General features: G+C 40.7%; 1 long non-coding RNA gene across 1 annotated transcript; it reads right to left on the bottom strand.

Annotated features, from left to right (window-relative positions):
- Nucleotides 1-1,220: 1,220 nt before the first annotated feature.
- Nucleotides 1,221-9,743, bottom strand: LOC139826968 (uncharacterized). Its single transcript, XR_011737134.1, has 3 exons — nt 8,913-9,743; nt 5,069-5,167; nt 1,221-1,453 (listed from the first exon to the last, which is right to left on the bottom strand). It is a non-coding gene; the product is annotated as an uncharacterized lncRNA (long non-coding RNA).
- Nucleotides 9,744-10,695: the final 952 nt, after the last annotated feature.

The raw sequence follows: 10,695 nt of genomic DNA, 5'->3' as shown, positions 1-10,695 counted from the left end.
CTGCAACTTTGTCTATACAGACATACATAGGCAACATAAAGTTAATTCTGAAAGATTTTTTACAGGTATCTGGATTTAAATGTTACTACCACAGAAAATTTTAGAATTAAGTCTTTTTCTGTCCACATTGGTAAACAGTTTTATATTTTGAAAAAGCCAACTGTCGTATATAAAATAATAATAGAAAGTAGCTACTTCTTTTTCAAGTCTGAGCCTACCAGAGGACAAATGATGTCTTCATGGAGAGAAATATGTGCCTCTTCAATCCAGCCCTTCACTCATTCTCTTTGGCCATGCACAATTTAGTAGCCATCACTATGGCAACAGCTCTCAGTTATTAAAATTGTCCTTCAAAAAGTTTCCAAATTGGGAATATTTTTGGAGACATGGGTTATAAGCCTCTTATCCTCTTAAAACCTCGGGTGAAACAGGCTGGGAAAGGTGAGGGAGGAGAGAGGATTTATGCTTTGCTGTTCTCTTGACTACCAGGGTTTTGACTAAATGCCAATTATATTGATTAGAATGACAACAAACAACTTACTAAATGTTTAAATGAAAACCACCCACGGATTGAAGTTGTCATGGTAAAATTAAACTTTGTGCCATGATGTTCAAAAACACTCAATGTATGTGAAGAACAGCGATGGGGAAAAACTAACCAAATTTCTTCAAAATCAGAAGCAAAACCAGCTTGTCAGATCTCTAGAAACACCAAAAAATATTGATATTGTTGGTCAGGAAACATTGGATGATACTGTATGATACAACAGAAAGTTTTAGGAGAAAAGCTAAAGAGGTCTTTAATAAAATGACATAAACACATTTCTTCTGGAATGACAGGACTTTTTGTATCCGATGGGGCTGCTGTTGGTGATTCTAAGCTTCATGATCTAGTCTGCAGGGCCCTCACAATGAACATTTTGCCAGTGAAAGCCCACCCAAATGTTGAGAAAGTTGTGATGAACGCCCTGGCCAAAGACGACACTTCCACAGGCAAGGAAAATCTTTCACTCAGATTGTCAGATCAAGTGACCATATTGCTATGCTATTTAAAAGGCAGGTAATTTTAAAAATGAATGACTTACTGTGTCATACGTTCAGTCTTTAAATAAAACCATCTGTCTCTTCAAAATTTTATGATATGTAGATTTTTTTAACAAAGACGTAGGCCAGAGGTTAAAACAAATACAAAACTGAAACATTTTTCCTTTAAGCCAACAACAGTGTTTTTATTGAAAATTATAAGCATGGCAAATCTTGCAAGAAACATATGACAGGGTTTGCTGAAACTTGTTTTCCATCCCAGAACAGCCAAACACACCCAGGCTGTGCAGGCCCCACCACTTCCCTGGTGCTGCAGTTCACCCTGTGGTGCTTCACGCTCCTCGGAGCTGCTGGTGCCAGGACATGGTGATGTCTAAGTGCTTCTGAGCCACTAGGGGCTGTAACAGACCTGCAGAAATAAAAATAACTCATCAGCTGTGATCATAACAGATACATGCTAAAAAGAGCCATCAAATAATCAAGCCTGCTCTTTCATGATGGCTGGCATCTGCGTACAGTCCTGGGGCACAGGCTGTTTTTCCAGTTCAGGGAACTTCATAAATATATGTTTAATTTTGAACACGTTTGACAGTTCTTTCGCAAACTGAGCTGATTTCCTGAGTCAGATACAGAGTTGGCAAATCAAATTATGAAAGATTAGATAACCTTCCAGATGATCACACGTTTTGGAAGAATGCCATTTCCGAAACAGAATGGTATACACCGTGGTGCTACTACTGAGGCTTAATATAAAAACGACACCATTAAATGCTCTCCTTTAATTTGAAAAGAACTTTGTGGAAAATAAATAAATAAATAAATAAATAAATAAATGAACAGACTTGCATTTGACACAGTTTTTGGGCTCTTTGTATTTCAAAGTCATTTCAGGAGACAGTTAATGTATTGTTTTTCCCAGCCCATAAGCATAGTACAATGTATTTAGTTTGACAGATATGTAAAAAGTGGCACTGCACCTTTATGCAACAGGGACTTATGCCTTATCATCCTTGTTTTTAAATGCTTGATTATTCTTGCATTTGGAGAGTCATAGTTTATTATTTTGATTCTGTAGTTTATTCATTAGGTGTATTGCTCAACTCTGAGGTCCACATTTCTCTCCTATTTATAATGACTTAATAACACCTCTTTGTGTGGCTGTGACGTGTAATCCACCCAGCCTATTCTAGCTATCTGCATATTTCTGGCTGTAGAAATTAAATTTGGTTTAAATGCCTATACTCATTAGAACCATATTTGAGAGTTAAGCGACATTAGGCCAATTTTAGAGAAGAGACATGGGCTGGAAGTCAGTCACAGAAAGGCAATGTGGAAGTGCAAAAGGAAAATTAAGATAAACTCCCTTGGTAGTACCTGTTTACACTGACAGAGGTGAGATTGAATGCATGCCAACATCCATACCACTCAACCATTCTGATTGACAATCCCTATACATGTGCTGTGGTAGGAATCCAGTGTGGGCCCATATGGATAACAGCTGCATGAACTGCAAAGTCGCATAAAAAATGGGTTTATCTTCATGCTTTATTATTTCAGTTGTACTGTATTTCTCAAGTAGAAGGCGTTGTCAGGACTTAGGTGCACAGGATACTGTCACTGTAGCATGTGTAGCCACATGTGACCTCCAAAAACCAGAGTGATCACAGCGTTCTAAAAAATGGGGACAGAAAAGCCACTGTGCTAAATCCCCTCATCTACACCCTTGCTAATGCAAGGAAAGGGTACAAGATTTTCTTTCAGGGGAGCAGCACGGTGATGAAGCTGTGCAGATTTATCTACAGTTCCCTTCTGAAGGTCAGTTTACAATAGACGGAGTAGAGCCACATGCTAGAATAGTTGGATTCTGAATCAAACAATAATATTTCTTTACTACTGCTTGTTGTAAGAACACAAGAAAAAAGCAAAACCAGAAGCATTAAGAAAAACGATGGTTTTTTATGGGACATTCTGAATACTTTTGCTAGACAGAACAGTGTAATGATTTAACATTTCTTAACAGTCAAATCCCAGGGGTCAGATTCAGCTCCAGCCTGTAGATACATACATATAGGCATCTAAATGGAGAGGCTTGGTTCGTTTGCTCTGTGGCCATCTGAGATGCTGTAAGGTGTCCTGCCGGACCCTCAGCTGCCTCTCAAGAAGGGCACAGATCTCCCATCTACCCCATGTCATATCTGCCAGCCTTGTGCAGATGTTTCTATATCCTAGGGCACTAGATGCTTATGTTTAGTCCCACTGGAAACTGTAGAGCTATTTGGTTCATTTTGAAAGAGACATCTCATTTAGTCATCTGAATCCCTCTCTAGAGTCCATTAGCTGTATTGACTAGATCTCCACTCGTAATGGGAGCATGACATGTAGACATGACATTTAAGTGCCGACAAGCTGGAACTGACTGTGCCACATACCTCCATAAAGAGTTCATCCCTCCCCAAAGAGTTTAATGTTCACCAAAGACTCAATCAGAGGCATGTGAAAACATGGACCTAAAAGGCTTCACTGAGCCTCTCAGCAGATTAGTGTTCCAGTTTCACTTCATTTAGCAATCCTTTAAATCATTTTAGCATCAACAATAACACTCAGGAAACAGGTTGTTTCAGCAGATGTGGTTGATTCACGGGCAAAGTTAAAGCCTAAACAAATCTTTCAGTGTCTATTTTTTGAATCAGGTTCACAAAATGTTGAGTATTCTTTAATGAAATTAGCATATCTATTTCAGATTTAAATTATACCGGTTTAACAACTCATAACAACAAACAAACAAAAACCCCATGACAGCTCTACACAGCTTTATGGAAGATTGGTTCCTGACAAATTCAGGAGCCTGAGAGCCACAGCGGGTCAGTCTAAGCTGACAGGCTCTGCCGCTCGGTGGAGTTTGGCAGCATAAACTTCCAAGCGCAGAGCTCAGGTTTGTGGCTTCCAGGGGGGACGTGGATAACCATGCAACTGTCAGCACTCATCTGTGCAGATGTTACCTGGCAGTCTCCTATTTTGCTCACAAAGGAGCAAATCAGATATGGCTTAACAATATTTAAGCTATATTTGTAAATGCCTCTTGCATAAATAAACATTTTGAAGAGTAAAGAGAAAGCACCACAGATGACCTGTTGGGTCTTTTCTGGCCCATGAGTTTCAACATATTCAACAGTGATCTGAAAATGGAGCTAGGAGTGAGGAGGTAAAGCATTAGCAGTGGTCCCTGTCTGAGCTACATTGTGAATACAGCTGTGCCTGACCACGTGCCTCACTGACCCGGACATGGACCCTGATGTGCTGAGTTGACTCCCTGGCTTGACCTTGGACCTTGGATCACCACAGACTTGTTGCGTCTGGCGATCAGTGATGTGTGGCTGAGCTAGGTGACCACCACGGGCCTTGCTCTGCTCGCCCTGCCAGGCACTGTGGGATGGTGCCTTGTCAGCGAGGAGGACACTGTCCCTGCCTGCCCCCGTCACTGCGCTCCCGGTTCACCTTCCCTTGCAGAGCAGCCGTGCTGCTGCCGACAGTGTGTTTCCTAGTGTGACAAAGGATTTCTGGTGAAGGCTGGAGAATAACTGGCTAGGTAATAAAACACCAATTAGAATTCAGTGTAAATAAAAGTGAAATTATGTACACAGAGAGCAACCATCCCAACTTTATGTGTAACAAAGATGGACTCTATTTTTACAACCATAAAGTCGGAGTGATATGAAGAGATGGTTTCTATTACAAGATTCTTATCTAGATATTCACTGTCTGCCTATCTAGAAATTACCCCATGAGGGACAAACAAGAGCAAGTAAAAGTAAAAGAAACAAAAGCCCTAGTGCTATTGCTATATACTATTGTGTTGTATATGTGTATGTTGTCCAGCTGGACTACAGCAACAGTACTTGGCTTTCTACCCCCCCAGACTGTAAACGGTCTGTGAAGCATTTATACTGCATGTCAGTCAGTGCAGTCCAGAGCAAATATTCTGTGCTCTGGCTTTCCTTGTCTGGCACAGAGGAAAACCACATACATTCATTCACATCAAGCTGTACCGGTCGGTCACTTTGGGTTTTCCATACCATCTGGTCCCTCAACAGTTGTGTGGCATCAGGAAATAGTAGCACCTTCCCTGCACAGAAAGGGTAAATAAAGCAGAGAACATCTAAGTAACTTGGTTTCTCTTATAAGAAGAACCAGAATGCTTGCATCTCTAAACACAGCAATTGAAGTACTGCTAAAACCTGAAATCCAGTCCTTGCTGGAGTTCTGCTGTAGATGACCGGAGGCTTAGGTCTCACTCTGCGATACTTCAGACATGGGAGGAAGGTAGCTCCTTTTAAGGATGAATGAAACTGTAAGAAGCACATCACACTGAGTGTTTGCAGAAGCACACCATGGCAAGGATGTACCCTTTCATCAGGCATCACCTCTGTGCTCGGGATAGTATCGCCAGGTTCAGAGAAAAACAAATATTAATTCAAATTCGGAGTGACAAAAAGCTTCTGTTCACCCTACTGTTTATTATTGTCACTGTGTTTCATTGGAAATCTGTGCTTACTGTTTGTTGTGCCATAAATATAGCATAATACACATCAGCATAATATGGCATATCATGCTATTGAATGAGATAGAAAGATAACATAAAAATCAGGTCTTGCTTTAAAAAACACAAGCTTGAAAAGGAACTAAAGAACAGAGGAGAAACCCCAGGATACACAGGGAGAGATTTTAGTTTGAATTTAGGAAAAAGGAAGAGGCATTTGAGTTGCTATTTATATTCTCATAGAGGAGAATAAACTTATTTATTTTCCCTAATGTGGAATCTTTTTAAAGAGTTCAGCACAAGTGAACTTGGGGAACTGAGAATCCAGACCAATAGCTCTAACTTAGTCACAACAATTTGTGTGTGTGTCTTTTGCTTTGTTTTCCATTCAGTCACCTTTCAAAAGCAGTAACAACAAAAACCACCCATTCATCACCTTCCCTTTGATCCTCGCTTTTGATAGCAGCTATTTTGCGTCTTTGCTCTAATCACTCCACCCATTCCTCACAGCAATATTAACAAGAAGCTTCCTGTTCGTGGATGCCTTTCTGCAACGAATCCAATTACTGTGGTTCCAGGAAGGGGTTTATTAGACAACAAATGCCATGAGGAAGACAGATTGGTGACACAGATTTTTAAAAGCTTTTCACAGCCCTCAAGGTTGTGAGGCAGACAAGGCAACTGCTACAGGTCAGAATAAGTAACTACATTTTTTTTAGGCCCCCAAAAATCCTTGTACAGGATGAACAGGTTCTTTGTCAGTTCTTGACCAGTATGGACTGGAAAAAAATGTGCTTCACCAAATAAGGATTTTGGAGATATACTATAATTCATGAAGGACGTGAGCATCAAATCAAATTTCAAAAAATGTAGTGAAAAATAAGCTGTTGAAAAATACACTCTTTCTAGAAAGACATAAAAGCCTTTAGAAATCCTGTGATAGACATAGTTAATTGTATCTTTTAAAGGAATTACAGACTAACCATGTTATGAGCTATCACATTGGCTTTCTACGTGCTGATTGGCTGTACAAGGCACTTATCTGAAGTGTTCAGGAAAATGGATCCTCACAGTACCTGGCCTCGACCCCCAATTGCCCACACAGTGATGGGATGCTTAAATTCCATGCATTTCCCTTCCTCGTCAAGAGTTCAGAGGAGCAGGGGTGCACAGCAAGTCTTCTGCGGTCCTTACAGCTGCCAGGAGTAAGGGTATTAAAACTCTGGTGAATGGGTAAGTTTCTATGAGCTGCCTATTTTCAAGGGTCCTTGCTGCAAATCTATCACCATTTCTGTTGTCTTTAGCAGCCTAAATGTGCAAGAAACATTCACACTATATAACTTCTGAAGTATCTCAAAGGTCTGAGTTGACATTCCTGTGTTGGATTAACTTTTTACTGGATGGAAGCTGCCATGGAAACCTTTAAGCTTCATTTTCTTTTGTATTCTGTGGTCTAGGATCAACAAAAACAGGGTGTAAATTTTGCTCCAATAATGCTTTAAATTTATTTGAAAAGAAATGTATTGGGTTTACTTCATGACTTTCTTCAGCAGTAGGAGACCATAATCCAAACATAAACTCACAGTTTATTACTCTGATCACTTAACCACATCATTTTACCTCTGCAGCATGTAAATATAGGAACAATAAAAGGAGGAAGAACAGATTATGACAAGAGAAGAACCAACCCCAGAAGCATTTGAGACTTTAATTTTACTACCATAATGCAGCCTTTAAAAGTAAGTTGGAAAAGTACTCTACAGGCTGGATAGTCTCCAAAAGGTAGAAGGCTCCTATAAACAGTGACCAAGATAACACTGTTAAAGTAGTTTCTCATTTAGAATTCAATATTAAGAGTTTTTTTCAGTAAAGAGTGTAGACATAGAAGCTGTGTGTGTTTATATCATATACATCTGCCTGCCTTTAGAGAACTTTCTTCTGACTCAAGGCCTGATTTTGCAACATACGGGGAGAGGAGAACTGGTAACATTTAAGACCTTCTCTTCTCCTGAGTTTCAAAACAAACTTTTGCTTTCTTAGAAAATGGATCCTTTAAAACCAGTGGCATATGCTAGTTCATTTTTAAATAATTTTACAAGTATTTATGCACTTATTTAGTAATTTGCCATTTTGGTCTTCCAAGAGCTTCCGATTAGAGCAATAAAGTTGTCCTGTAATTTCTAATATACCACTAGTTTTTTGCCTTGTTCCTGCTTATAATATCCAAAACATATCTATTAATACATACTAGGATATGTATACATACTAGGACATGTAGATTGTTATACAGAAGATCTACAGCAGATGAAGTGACATCATTCACAAATGTTTAAATGGATACTTTAATTGATACCACGTTTAGTGAGATTAATTGACGTCATTAGTCTTCTGCAAAGGCTTCTACATGTAGCGGTGATAGAGAAATGAACTCTTCCCACAGATACACATAAACAGTACCCCAAAAAACAACCAGCAATTTCATTCAAAGAACACCGAATAAAGAGATTCGAATAATCTAGAAACCCAGAATTACAGGAGAATCGTATGCAGTTGCACTGGAAATATGGCGTTTATATCAGGAAGACAATATAGAAGGAGCGGGTGGAAAACAACAGCAATATTCAGGGGACTGAAGAACAGACAGAAGATACGAAAAATCCTGAATGGCTCCTTTACCTTGTACTTTGAACGATAGTTTATGTTATTACCACATGACCATAATACACTGCTATTGTTATTAACAATGCCTCCAATTTATAGTCACTTTGCACTGGAACAAGACTTACTTCATAAAGTTACTCCCAAATTACTAAGCGTATGGTTAAGTGGATCCCCATTTTAAAAAGTTACTCAGCCAGTTTGCAAATACCTCAGTATATACAAACTGTGTTTACCCTTAACTCAAGCAGCTAGACAGCATTCAGGGCTATTTTGTCAGGTTGTTTTCACTTGAAGAAAAATATCCGTTCTCTCTCTGCATATCCTGGTTGTACAAATCATCTGTTGAAAGTTCCGTTTCCTAACTACAGTAACAACACACAACAGCAGGAGGGTATCTTCCATATTCAGAAGCCTAGTTTTATCTCCAGACAGGTCTGAGTTCAGAATTTCTGATGCATATAGAATTACAAGTACCTGATTTTACCCTTTGTTTTATTCCTGTAGTGGAATACAGGCATGAAGATGAATTTGATGTTTACTATTTTCTGTTAAATTAGGATTTTATTATTCCATGAAAGTCACAATAGAGAATTGAATGTCATTAAGTAATGTAAATTCAAAATCCAATAGAAGATTTGAAGAAGACTATAAGCCAGTGATTAAGACTTACTCCTTCTGGGTTCCTCTTCAGGCCACAGTACTAGTGCTCTCCAACGGTCCTTCTAACATCCTGACTGCTTTCATATATTCACACAGTGTGATTCTCGTGCAACAAAAGCAACATTCTTCCCTTTCCCCATTCTAGGACTCATTTTGGTTTGATCATCCGCTAGAGTGGAGCTGAAGCCTCCTACAACTAGGTCAAGAATATTTTACCTTTGTGACACAAACCAATGGCCTAGTCAAAAGTATTCTTCCAGTTCAAAGTTATTCCAAATATGTTGCTGGGTCAACTATGCACTAGCAAGCTTTGTCAGATTAGGAATTGCCTTTCTGTGCAAGTGATCTGTGAGACTCTCCACCACCTTTTTCGTCAGTTTCTTCCACTCTCCTTCCTAGTCATCAATGCTGGTGATTGTTTGGTCTGAATGCTGCGAGTTCCAATATAGCACTTCGCTTTAACTGCAGACTTTTCCCCCCAGACTTTTCCTAACCTTTCACTCAGTCTCTCCCCTTGACATTTGCTGCCTTCTGAGCCTGTTTTGTTCCACTCTCAGCCTGCGTTGTTGCTTCTGTCACCTTGTGCACCACAGCCCACACTGGAGCCAAAATTAGGTTTCCCACGTAAGACGGTCATTTGGTAGGTCCTTTTCTGGTTTCCTCTTTTATACTTTTCTGGGCACTGAGCCAGGATGTGGGCACTTTGCCAGCACACATGCTGCTCTCCCACCCCACCCTGGACCTCATGTCTTTGTGCCTACCTCACCTCTGGAGCCGTGCCTGGGGCCGCGCCCCTGGCTGCACCCCTGCGTGGAGCCACTCCTGGTCCTGGCCCCAACACCTCTGTGTCCACCCCACCTGGGAAGCCGTGCCCAGGCTGGGCTCCTCCCCATGCCCTTGGCCTTGTGCTTCCCTGTCTGCTTTCCTGCACTTTTTCCCAGCCCTGGAACCCAGCCTGGCTCCATCGAGCTGTAGTGCCTGATGGCTTGAATTTCGAATGAAGACAAAAAATATACACAGATACAGTTATAATCTATTCTGCTTGAGAAAAGGAGAGAACATGGGCTGTAACAGTATGCTTCTCTCCTAGATAAGCATCGGTCAGACATCTAACATGTTATGGATTTTTAATTGATCTGCAGGATGACACAGCGATATACCATCCCCAGACACATCAGGCTCCTCTATAGGTACATCTTCTCTCATGTGACTTTTGCTGCAGCAGCAGCAGAGCATGGCTGGGATGGAGTTAACTTTCTTCATAGCAGACCATACCCTGCTGTGTTTTGCACTTGTGACTAAAACTGTTGATAACACATCAGTGTTTCGGATGCTGCGGAGGAGAGTTTGCACAACGTCAGGGGTTGTTGGTTTTTTTCTTCTTTTCCCCACTCTGCCCCACCAGCAAGTAGGCTGGGGGTATGCAAGAAGCTGGGAGTGGACACAACCGGGACAGCCGACCCAGGCTGACTGAAGCGATATTCCACACTACATGATGCTGTGCTCAGCAATAAAATCTCATGGAAAGGAGGAGGAAAGGGAGATGTTTCTAGATAAAGCATTTGTCTTCTCAAGTAACTGCTACGCATGCTGAGGTCTTGCTTCCCAGAAGTGGCTGAACTCCTGCATACTGATAGGAAGCTGTGAATTAATTCCTTATATTGCTTTGCTTGCACATGCAGCTTTGCTTCACCTATTAAACTGCCTTTATCTCAACCCATGAGTTTTCAGCTTTTGCTGTTCCAAGTCCATCACTCATCCCTCTTTAGGGGGAGTGAGCAAGAGGCCGGGTG

Source organism: Patagioenas fasciata, chromosome 1, assembly GCF_037038585.1.
Source record: "Patagioenas fasciata isolate bPatFas1 chromosome 1, bPatFas1.hap1, whole genome shotgun sequence".
Lineage (NCBI taxonomy): Eukaryota > Metazoa > Chordata > Aves > Columbiformes > Columbidae > Patagioenas > Patagioenas fasciata.
This window is presented reverse-complemented; position numbering and strand designations above follow the sequence as displayed.